We start from the raw sequence: 13,107 nt of genomic DNA on the forward strand, positions 1-13,107 counted from the left end.
CGGCCATCGTCACGCGGGATCGATGCATGTCGTCGTGGATCTCCCGCACCCAGTCGAATAAGTCGTTGCGGAGGGTCCGGATCTGGTCGTCTCCCCCTCGGGGCTCCGGGCCCTCCGCCTGGTCGTCGTCGCCGTCTCCGGCTCCCCCTTCGCCCAACATGCTTCGGTACCGTTGCTCCGCGGCGTCGATTGCTGCCGTGGACTTCCGCGGGCTCCAGGTTCGCGGGGCGGGGAACGCGGCGTCGACCGAGAAAGGCGCTGGGACCTTAATTTTGCGCCGAACCCCCGTCACTTTTGGGTCGAGCGGCGGGTCCTCTGTTGGGGTGGTGGGCTCTCCGTCGTCTGGCACTTTTGCCGCCATCAGGCCAAGTCTCCAGTACAGATAAGCCACGAACAATGGGATCACTGTTATAATGTCAGAACTTAAGAACTTCAAACGGATCCCATACTTGGTTACAAAGTTAGGATTTTATTGAAGAGAACTAAGCACTGGAAGAGGCAAGATAACAGTGATGGCGAGAGCCAGCACCAGCACAATTTTATACACGTAAAGCAAACATCTCACAAAGCCACAATTCACACCGTTACAGGCACATCTGTCTTCTCACCATCACTATCAGTAGAGAGGATGCCTCCCTACTCCGAAGGCCATGCTGCTCGGCTTCAAAGGGTCCCAGTGTGAGAATGTGCAGAGACATAACATAACTCATTCTACAGCCCTAAATATTTTGGATACCAGTGGGGCAAGGTTAATTACTATTCAAGCACTTTGGGTCAAGCAAGGGTTACAACATGGAGTCAGTTTGGTTCAGTAACAAAGCAGCTCTAAGCCACAGTAAAAGTACAATACAGCATTGGTCACATTATAGGGAACCAGCAGTAAAGATACAAGTTCTGACAGATCTCGACATGGTAGTTCTGTTGATACAGCCCAAAATTGCATTGGCCTTTTTAGCCACCACATCACACTGTTGACTCATATTCAGCGCATGGTCCACTAAGATCCCTAAATCCTTCTCCCACAGACTGCTGCTAAGACAAGTTTCCTCCATCCTATAACCATGCATTGGATTTTTTCTACCTAAATGCAGAACTTTACATTTATCCCTGTTAAATGTAACATTAATCCTGTGTGATTGAGCTAGCCTTGCAAAGCAAGCTGCGATACAGAAGGAAACAAGAGAGGAGAAGGAAGCAGAAGACAGCCAGTTGCTTGGGGGCCTGATAGGAGCCCTACGGGAGCCTGATCCGGCCCCCAGGCTGCATGTTTAACACCCCTGCTCTGAACTGTGGAGCTTCATGAGCAAAAATTCTACTTTGTGCACCACTAGCCGCCCTTTTCTGCCCTTTTCCCAAACAACCAAGTGCCATCAGGAGGTCCACCATTGGGGCCAGGATGGACCTCCTGATGGCACCTGGGTTTTTTTGGCAACTGTGTGACACAGAATGTTGGACTGGATGGGCCGTTGGCCTGATCCAACAGGGCTTCTCTTATGTTCTTTTGAGAAACAGAGTATATGACTCCGAAAAAGCTGGCTAGAATGAGTAAGAAAATGTCGGATAGATGTTGGAAATGTACAAAACATGAAGGTTCTTTCTTTCACATGTGGTGGACTTGTGAAAAAGCGAAAGAATTCTGGAAGATGATACAACAAGAAATCTCCAAAATTTTGGGTTATGACTTTAAAAAACTGCAGAGACATTTTTGCTTAGATTACAATTAGAAAAATTTCCAAAGGAAGACAGGACTTTAATTTGGTACTTGCTCTCAGCTGCTAGGACATTGTATGCGCAGCTGTGGAAACAAGGAAAAATACCATAAAAAAGGGATTGGATTGTGAAAGTTTTATCGTGGAGTGAGATGGACAAATTAACTAGAATTTTAAGAGACTATGATTTGGATATATTCAAAAAGGAGTGGAAGAAATTTAAAAGATATATGGAGAAAGAGTGGAATGTAAAAAGACATTGGACAATTTTTTAGTATTAATGAGAAAAAAAATATTGAACTTTGATTGGTTAGCGGTACCTTTAGTATTGAATTTAAATTTATAACTTCGGGGAAGTCAAATATTGGAGGGAGGGGAGGTTGAAATATCATATGGGTTAGTATAGAAAATTTGCAATTAAGTTTTGTAACCATATGTTATCAATAAATTGTTAAAACACAGGGCTTCTCTTATGTTCTTATGAGAAACAGAGTGTTGGACTGGATGGGCCGCTGGCCTGATCCAACATGGCTTCTCTTATGTTCTTATGTGACACAGAGTGTTGGACTGGATGGGCCATTGGCCTGATCCAACAGGGCTTCTCTTATGTTCTTATGTGACACAGAGTGTTGGACTGGATGGGCCATTGGCCTGATCCAACATGGCTTCGCTTATGTTCTTATGTGACACAGAGTGTTGGACGGAATGGGCCATTGGCCTGATCCAACATGGCTTCTCTTATGTTCTTATGTGACACAGAGTGTTGGACGGAATGGGCCATTGCCCTGACCCAACATGGCTTCTCTTATGTTCTTATGTGACACAGAGTGTTGGACGGAATGGGCCATTGCCCTGACCCAACATGGCTTCTCTTATGTTCTTATGTGACACAGAGTGCTGGACTGGATGGGCCATTGGCCTGACCCAACATGGCTTCTCTTATGTTCTTATGTGACACAGAGTGTTGGACTGGAGGGGCCACTGGCCTGATCCAACATGGCTTCTCTTATGTTCTTATGTGACACAGAGTGTTGGACTGGAGGGGCCACTGGCCTGATCCAACAGGGCTTCTCTTATGTTCTTATGTGACACAGAGTGTTGGACTGGAGGGGCCACTGGCCTGATCCAACATGGCTTCTCTTATGTTCTTATGTAACACAGAGTTTTGGACTGGAGGGGCCACTGGCCTGATCCAACATGGCTTCTCTTATGTTCTTATGTGACACAGAGTGTTGGACTGGATGGGCCATTGGCCTGATCCAACAGGGCTTCTCTTATGTTCTTATGTGACACAGAGTGTTGGACTGGATGGGCCATTGGCCTGATCCAACATGGCTTCGCTTATGTTCTTATGTGACACAGAGTGTTGGACGGAATGGGCCATTGGCCTGATCCAACATGGCTTCTCTTATGTTCTTATGTGACACAGAGTGTTGGACGGAATGGGCCATTGCCCTGACCCAACATGGCTTCTCTTATGTTCTTATGTGACACAGAGTGTTGGACGGAATGGGCCATTGCCCTGACCCAACATGGCTTCTCTTATGTTCTTATGTGACAGAGTGTTGGACTGGATGGGCCACTGGCCTGATCCAACATGGCTTCTCTTATGTTCTTATGTGACACAGAGTGCTGGACTGGATGGGCCATTGGCCTGATCCAACATGGCTTCTCTTATGTTCTTATGTGACACAGAGTGTTGGACTGGAGGGGCCACTGGCCTGATCCAACATGGCTTCTCTTATGTTCTTATGTGACACAGAGTGTTGGACTGGAGGGGCCACTGGCCTGATCCAACATGGCTTCTCTTATGTTCTTATGTGACACAGAGTGTTGGACTGGAGGGGCCACTGGCCTGATCCAACAGGGCTTCTCTTATGTTCTTATGTGACACAGAGTGTTGGACGGAATGGGCCACTGGCCTGATCCAACATGGCTTCTCTTAAGTTCCTGCTACAAAAAAAGCCCTGGGAATGCACCTTTTAAAATATTTCTTATCTTTCTAACAAGATGAACCTAAATAATCCCATCATTTATCCCATCAGATCCCAGCCCAGTAGCACCTGAGAGATCAACAGGCGTTTAAAGGCATGAGCTTTCAAGAATCAAAGATCCGTTCATCAGAAACAGCTCACGACTTTAGACATCTTGCTGGTCTCCCTAAAGTGCTACTGGACTTCAATCTAGTTGTTCTCCTCCAGCTCAACATGGCTACTCCTCTGCTGTAAGTGAAAAAGAAACCCTTTTCTTGATCCTTATTATCCAAGGGACAAAGCGTTCAATGGCCCAGTTACGCCAGCATCCCATTAGCACCAACGTCACGTCAGCACTGCTTAGCTGAGTTCATGCATTCCTCCAGCAGGAAAACTGACAGGGGGGAAACCCCACACGACTTAAAAGGAACAAAGGGCACAGCAGCACAACTGACAGCCAGGGCAATGCTACTGACCCCCGCCAATCAGAGCTGCGTGTCAAGGACACCTCAGCGTCAGCCACAGGCAAAGAGAGCCAGCCAACGATATCGCAGTGCCCCAGCGCAAACAAGAACCCCGAACCCAGCAGACACAAGGACAACACAGTGCCTTCTGCTGTCTGATCAAAGTTTCAGTCCAGTGTTTAAGACCAACAAAGCTTTATTCAAGGAGTGAGCTTTTGTGTGCACATACACTTCCACAGATACATAAGAACGTAAAAAAAAAGCATGTTGGATCAGGCCGATGGCCCATCCAGTCCAACACTCTGTGTCACATAAGAACATAAGAGAAGCCATGTTGGATCAGACCGATGGCCCATCCAGTCCAACACTCTGTGTCACATAAGAACATAAGAGAAGCCATGTTGGATCAGACCAATGGCCCATCCAGGCTGAGTCGACCTGGAGCCGGCGACCTGAACCAGCTTCCGCCGGAGTCGAACTCAGGTCGTGAGCAGAAGACTCCGACTGCAGCACTGCAGCTTTACCACTCTGCGCCACGGGGCTCCTAATGCTGTCAAGTTATGGTTAAAAGAAATGAAAGTATCAGAAGTGGATTTGTAATATTATAGCAAACACTGAACGCGCTGTTCGTGTTTTTCTATGAGCTGCATTGAGATTGCAAATGTAGAAGGGGGGATATTTATGTTTTGTCATTTCTTACTTCTTACTTTTGCTTTTTTCTTTATTTCTGAGCTCTTTAAAACCAAATAAAATCTTGGGGGGGGGGGCAAGAAAGCAACAACGTAGTTCCCCCCCCCCCCCCCTTCTCCTTCTGACAAGCAGACTAGCAGGCTTTGGAGGTGGGTAGTCCCACCCTCCAACAAACTTGAGAGAGAACCCACCCACCCCCCAAAAAAAACCCTCATGATCGCTCCGGATTGGTCCTTGGGAGAAGCAATCAGATAGCAAGAGGAGCAAGAAGGGAAGACAATGGCCTGTCATCTCGGCAGAAAGAAGCCCTGCAAAGAGAAAGAGGCGACGGGGCAGCTGTGGCAGCTGTGAGACAAAAAACAACGTTACAGGCACAGGCTTTCCCTGCCAGGATTCGCTTGCCGCACAACTGTCGATCGGACAGACTTGCAAAGACAAAGCGGCTCTGTTGGGACAGATCGGCCAAGCCAAGGCCTGCCACAGAGGAGCGGCGGGATCCATGGCAGTTTTTGTGCTCTGCTCAGCGCTGGGAGTGGGAAACATCACTTGCCTGCATCTCTCTCGAAAGGCTACTTGGAAAGAGGGGAGAAAGAGGCACGGGCCTGGGACCGAGTAATATCCATATATGCACATGCATCTCATTTTTCTCTCCAAAGGCACATCAAAAAAAACCTGTCTCTGTGGTTAGAGAGGCAGTTTGGGGCAGCAGTTAAGTGTGTGGACTTTATCTGGGAGAACCAGGTTTGATTCCCTGCTCCTCCACTCGAAGCTGCTGGAATGGCCTTGGGTCAGTCATAGCTCTCCGCAGAGGTTGTCCTTGAAAGGGCAGCTTCTGGGAGAGCTCTCTCAGCCCACCCACCTCACAGGGTGTCTGTTGTGGGGGGAGAAGGTATGGGATATTGTAAGCCACTCTGAGTCTCTGATTCAGAGAAAAGGGCAGGGTATAAATCTGCAGTCATCTTCTTTAAGTAAACCAACCAACCAATCAATTTATTCAGCCAGCGACCGGTACAAGTCAAAAGCAAGAACTATACAGTGAAACATTTAAGAATAGAATTGGTCTACATATAACAGAAATACCTCTAAGGTTACGTAAGATCTACACCGGTTAGATATCTCTAAAATTTAGAATCTATGCATAAAATTTCATGCTGAATTCTCAGGCTGCTAAGAAAAATTCAGCACACCTAATAGTGACCTGTGGGTTCACACCCATCAAAAGCTTCCTTAAAATATCGACATTAGAACAACCTAGGTAAATATTAAGTGGAGGGGAAATTACATTAGATTGAATTTATGTCAAGATCTCATTTATGTCAGATCCAGCCCTCGTAACAAATGAGTTTGACACCCCTGTAAACAGATTCCGCTGCCTTCGCACCATCCTCAACATCCACTGGAGTGACATTGTGACCAACACTGGAGTCCTCAAGCGGGCGGAGGTTACAAGCATCGAGGCACTGCTGTTGAAGACGCAGCTGCGCTGGGCAGGGCATATTTCCAGTATGGAAAACCACCGCCTTCCCAAGATTGACCTGTATGGCGAACTTTCCACCGGCCATCGAAATAGAGGGGCACCAAATAAGAGGTACAAGGACTCCTTGAAGAAATCCCTTGGCACCTGTCGCATCAACCATCACCAGTGGTCTGACCTAGCCTCAGATCGCAAAGCATGGAGGCACACCATCCACCAGGCTGTCTCTTCCTTTGAGAACGCACGCATAGCTGGTCTTGAGGACAAAAGGAGATTGAGGAAGAATCGCACTGCTACAGCACCAACCCCGAATCAGACTTTTCCCTGCGGCCACTGTGGCCGGACCTGCCTGTCCCGCATTGGTCTTGTCAGCCACCAGCGAGCCTGCAGCAGACGTGGACTACTGCACCTTTCTTAAATCTTCGTTCGCGAAGTCACTTCGAGAGAGAGAGAAACAGATTCCACCTCTTCAGTGCCAAAGGGACAAGCTATCTCCTTCATGGGATTTTTTTAAAAATCTAAAACTGCAGACAAAACAAACATCTGGGACAGGCACTGGACTCATTAGGTGGCTTGCCCATCAAGGCAACCGTCGTTTTCAAACTGTGTAATCAAAACTCATTTCTTCCATCTCCTCCCCAACCCCCCGCCTCCGCTCTCTTGCTACAAAAACTACAATTGCCTCTTTGTCGCCGTGCCTAGATTTTAACATAAAGGACGAGGGATGGCGTCGCTTCTGTGCTCTCTACGGCACACCTTTTGTGTTCACTGCTGAATTATGAATATCAGTGCAGACGCTTTAGAAATGGCGGCTTTCCTTATCCTATGGAATCAAAAAACAATGTCTGCTATGACGGAAATGAACTTTTGGGAGGCCTTCCTGCGCAGCTAGCGCCTGAAATTCTTTGAGTCCTGGTTCGGAAGGAAGAGAGCAAGACGTAGCCCGCACTTCGAAGGTAACAAGTCGCTCAGGTTTGCTCCAAGTAGAAAAGTCTTTAATTAACTGGCCACACATAGAATGGGGGGGGGGGTTTGGGAGGCTTGTTCTCAAACCATAGTTCGGCCTTCCATCGGAACCAGCCCTAAATGGCCATCTGGGATTATGTGCGTAAATGCCGTCAAATTACAGCAATTTTATGGTGATCCCAGCAAGCAGCTTTCAAAGCAAGAGCCAGCTGGTGTAGTGGTTAAGTGCGCGGACTCTTATCTGGAGAACCAGGTTGGATTCCCCCCTCCTCCACTTGCACCTGCTGGAATGGCCTTGGGGCAGCCAGAGGTCTCTTATCTGGGAGAACCGGGTTGGATTCCCCACTCCTCCACTTGCACCTGCTGGAATGGCCTTGCGTCAGCCAGAGCTCTCTTATCTGGGAGAACCGGGTTTGATTCCCCACTCCTCCACTTGCAGCTGCTGGAATGGCCTTGGGTCAGCCAGAGCTCCCTTATCTGGGAGAACAGGGTTTGATTCCCCACTCCTCCACTTGCAGCTGCTGGCATGGCCTTGGGTCAGCCAGAGCTCTCTTATCTGGAGGAACCGGGTTGGATTCCCCACTCCTCCACTTGCACCTGCTGGAATGGCCTTGGGTCAGCCAGAGCTCTCTTATCTGGGAGAACCGGGTTGGATTCCCCACTCCTCCACTTGCAGCTGCTGGCATGGCCTTGGGTCAGCCAGAGCTCTCTTATCTGGAGGAACCGGGTTGGATTCCCCACTCCTCCACTTGCACCTGCTGGAATGGCCTTGGGTCAGCCATAGCTCTCTTATCTGGGAGAACCGGGTTTGATTCCCCACTCCTCCACTTGCAGCTGCTGGCATGGCCTTGGGTCAGCCAGAGCTCTCTTATCTGGAGGAACCGGGTTGGATTCCCCACTCCTCCACTTGCACCTGCTGGAATGGCCTTGGGTCAGCCAGAGCTCTCTTATCTGGGAGAACCGGGTTGGATTCCCCACTCCTCCACTTGCACCTGCTGGAATGGCCTTGGGTCAGCCAGAGCTCTCGCAGGAGTTGTCCTTGAAAGTGCAGCTGCTGGGAGAGCCCTCTCAGCCCCGCTCATCTCACAGGGTGTCTGTTGTGGGGGGAGAAGATATAGGAGACTGTAAGCCGCTCTGAGTCTCTGATTCAGGGAGAAGGGCAGGGTATAAATCTGCAATTCTTCTTCTTCTTCTTAATGTTATCTCAAAGACCCGTGGAGGCCATTTCTCACCAGCCTCTCCTATTCTCTCGTTCTTTCCCAGAAAGCCTGGTGGACGTGGTCAGCTCAGCCCGGGACTGCTTGCAGGAGGGAGAATCCTGCACCAACGACCCCAGCTGCAGCTCCAAAAAGATGGAACTACAGATGGAACTCTCTGGGGGCAGTGATGCCAATTTGGTGTAGTGGTTAAGTGTGCCGGCTCTTATCTGGGAGAACCGGGTTGGATTCCCCACTCCTCCACTTGCAGCTGCTGGAATGGCCTTGGGTCAGCCAGAGCTCTCTTATCTGGGAGAACCGGGTTGGATTCCCCACTCCTCCACTTGCAGCTGCTGGAATGGCCTTGGGTCAGCCAGAGCTCTCTTATCTGGGAGAACCGGGTTTGATTCCCCACTCCTCCACTTGCACCTGCTGGCATGGCCTTGGGTCAGCCAGAGCTCTCTTATCTGGGAGAACCAGGTTTGATTCCCCACTCCTCCACTTGCAGCCGCTGGAATGACCTTGGGTTAGCCATGGTTTATCTCAGGAGTTATCTCTGGGGCAGCTGCTGTAAGAGCTCTCTCGGTCCCACCCACCTCACAGGGTGTCTGTTGTGGGGGAAGAAGATATAGGAGATTGTGTGCCGCTCTGAGTCTCTGAGTCAGAGAGAAGGGCAAGGTATAAACCTGCAGTTGTCGTCTTCAAGTGAGAAGCAGAGGCGGTTTGCCGTTGCCTTCCTCTGCAGTCTTTCTCTGATTACCTCCCACCCAAGAAGTGACCCTGCTGAGCTTTTCAGATCGGCCTATACCACACCGCCTTCCCTTCCACCCGGGATGACCTCAAGCAAAATACCTGTTAACACCACCTCTGTGCAAAAACTGGAGTTAAGCATTTATCACCTAACTTAATGAGAGGCACGAGGAAGGAATCTACAAAGCCGTTTCCTGACATCTTGCCAGCTCCTTTTATTTAGGTGAATCCATCAGGGTTGGTTGATTTGCTTTTTAATTTCCATTAAAAGAAAACCAGCTGACAATTCGAGCATCAACTGGCATCGTCGTTCGGTAATTAAATACAGAGGCCTTTCTTCTAAAAGGAAGATTATTCATAGGTTACAGAGCAGTGTTATAATATGGCAAAAAGAAAGAGAACGGAACAAGACGCAGATACGGCCCTCCGGCAAATCCAAAAGTGGTGTGTGGTGAAGCATGAACGATACGAGCCGTTATTAGCACGGCGGTAAAATGCATTAAGTATTGATTTTAGATTACGTTGAAACAAGGGTAATTAGGTAGGTGTTCTGAAGGTACGCAAACAGCGGACTATGGATGGCATGACCCGAGAGGTATCTGCAACAAATAGTAGGAGGTTAAACAACAAACTTTTTTTTTTTACTTTTAATTTTTTTTATCAGTCAGTCAGTCACATTTTATTTGTATCCCGCCCTCCCCGCCCAAAGCGGCTCAGGGCGACTTTATTGTAAAAGTATATTATCAAATACAAAAAGACATACAAACACCATAGCAAAACAGAAGTATCAAGTCATGGTTTTACATAGGGAGGGAGGGAGGGAGGGAGGGAGGGAGGGAGGGAGGGAGGGAGGGAGGGAGGGAGGGAGGAAGGAAGGAAGGAAGGAAGGAAGGAAGGAAGGAAGGAAGGAAGGAAGGAAGGAAGGAAGGAAGGAAGGAAGGAAGGAAGGAAGGAAGGAAGGAAGGAAGGAAGGAAGGAAGGAAGGAAGGAAGGAAGGAAGGAAGGAAGGAAGGATATATAACAATAAACTACAATCGCCCTCCCACTTAAATCAGAAAAAAAAATTAAAAATACAGTACACTATCGCAAAACACTTTCTAAAGTATCAGAGCAGGATATTAATAAGTACATAAGAAGTAAGCAATGCCCATTATAAAAAATCAATAGAGCAAAATTTCTTTATAAATCTTATGCTTATTAATAAATATAAGAATGGGTCAGAATCTGTCTTCTCAAGAACAGGACAACATATAGCAACGTAGTCCAAAAACGCTTGGTAAGGGTCATTTTGGTCTATGCCAGTAGTAATCTTATCCATAGTAAAATAATCCCAGATTTTATTAAACCAAGAGTCTAAAGTCAAATACTCTTGAAGGACCTGAATTTGTTGAGGAGGAGGAAGAGAAGACAGCTGCATATTTATACCCCGCCCTTCTCTCTGAATCAGAGAGGCTCACAATCTCCTTTCCCTTTCTCCCCCAGAACAGACACCCTGTGAGGTGGGTGGGGCTGAGAGGGCTCTCACAGCAGCTGCCCTTTCAAGGACAACCTCTGCCAGAGCTATGGCTGACCCAAGACCATTCCAGCAGGTTCAAGCGAAGGAGTGGGGAATCCAACCCGGTTCTCCCAGATAAGAGAGCTATGGCTAATCCAAGGCCATTCCAGCAGGTGCAAGTGGAGAAGTGGGGAATCAGACCCGGTTCTCCCAGATAAGAGTCCGCATACTTCACCACTATATCAGACTGGCTCAATAATACTAACCTCCATCATACTGTGGGCAACATGGCACCCACCAACACCTTTCCCCGTGCCTATTGTGGTTTTAGAAAGTGGGTAGGGCCAGCTGAGGCTTCTGACGGGCGGTACAGATTTTTAAAAACATCGTTTTGGCAACAGCTGCCACCCAGCACAAGGATCTTCATGGTGCAGCTGAAAGAAAGCAGCAGCCGCCGTTGTGTGGCTGACCCCACCTCCGGCTTCAATGATTTTACAGCAGCCACACTGTTAGAATTCCAAAAGTGCCTGCAGGTTCAAAAAGGTTGGGACCCCCGATCTAAAAGACTGGGACTAACAACATAACAAATTCTTAGATTCTGGACTGCTAGAAGGGTGGAATAACATTTAAGAACATAAGAACATAAGAGAAGCCCTGTTGGATCAGGCCAGTGGCCCATCCAGTCCAACACTCTGTATCACATAAGAACATAAGAGAAGCCCTGTTGGATCAGGCCAGTGGCCCATCCAGTCCAACACTCTGTATCACATAAGAACATAAGAGCAGCCATGTTGGATCAGGCCAGTGGCCCATCCAGTCCAACACTCTGTATCACATAAGAACATAAGAGAAGCCCTGTTGGATCAGGTCAGTGGCCCATCCAGTCCAACACTCTGTGTCACATAAGAACATAAGAGAAGCCCTGTTGGATCAGGTCAGTGGCCCCTCCAGTCCAACACTCTGTGTCACATAAGAACATAAGAGAAGCCCTGTTGGATCAGGTCAGTGGCCCATCCAGTCCAACACTCTGTGTCACATAAGAACATAAGAGCAGCCATGTTGGATCAGGCCAGTGGCCCATCCAGTCCAACACTCTGTGTCACATAAGAACATAAGAGAAGCCCTGTTGGATCAGGTCAGTGGCCCATCCAGTCCAACACTCTGTGTCACATAAGAACATAAGAGAAGCCCTGTTGGATCAGGTCAGTGGCCCATCCAGTCCAACACTCTGTGTCACATAAGAACATAAGAGAAGCCCTGTTGGATCAGGTCAGTGGCCCATCCAGTCCAACACTCTGTGTCACATAAGAACATAAGAGAAGCCCTGTTGGATCAGGTCAGTGGCCCATCCAGTCCAACACTCTGTGTCACATAAGAACATAAGAGAAGCCCTGTTGTATCAGGCCAGTGGCCCATCCAGTCCAACACTCTGTGTCACATAAGAACATAAGAGCAGCCATGTTGGATCAGGCCAGTGGCCCATCCAGTCCAACACTCTGTGTCACATAAGAACATAAGAGAAGCCCTGTTGGATCAGGTCAGTGGCCCATCCAGTCCAACACTCTGTGTCACATAAGAACATAAGAGAAGCCCTGTTGGATCAGGCCAGTGGCCCCTCCAGTCCAACACTCTGTGTCACATAAGAACATAAGAGAAGCCCTGTTGGACCAGGCCAGTGGCCCATCCAGTCCAACACTCTGTATCACATAAGAACATAAGAGAAGCCCTGTTGGATCAGGCCAGTGGCCCATCCAGTCCAACACTCTGTAACACACAGTGGCCAATACACACACACACACACACACACACACACTGTGGCTAATAACCACTGATGACCTCTGCTCCATATGCTTATCCAATCCCCACTTGAAGCTGGCTATGCTTGTAGCTGCCGCCACCTCCTCCTGTGGCAGTGAATTCCCCATGTTCATCACCCTTTGGGTGAAGAAGTACTTCCTTTTATACGTTCTAACCCGACTGCTCAGCAATTTCATTGAATGCCCACGAGTTCTTGTATTGTGAGAAAGGGAGAAAAGGACTTCTTTCTCTACCTTCTCCATCCCATGCATAATCTTGTAAACCTCTATCATGTCACCCCGTAGTCGACGTTTCTCCAAGCTAAAGAGCCCCAAGCGTTTTAACCTTTCTTCGTAGGGAAAGTGTTCCAAACCTTTAATCATTCTAGTCGCCCTTTTCTGCACTTTTCCCAATGCTATAATATCCTTTTTGAGGTGCGGTGACCAGAATTGTACACAGTATTCCAAATGAGACCGCACCATCGATTTATACAGGGACACTATGATACTGGCTGATTTGTTTTCAATTCCCTTCCTAATTTGGTGTTAATAACGCATTGCTAATAAGTGGAAAAGACAATAATGCTAGGAAGC

The sequence above is a fragment of the Heteronotia binoei genome, chromosome 9 (genome assembly GCF_032191835.1).
Source record: "Heteronotia binoei isolate CCM8104 ecotype False Entrance Well chromosome 9, APGP_CSIRO_Hbin_v1, whole genome shotgun sequence".
NCBI lineage: Eukaryota > Metazoa > Chordata > Lepidosauria > Squamata > Gekkonidae > Heteronotia > Heteronotia binoei.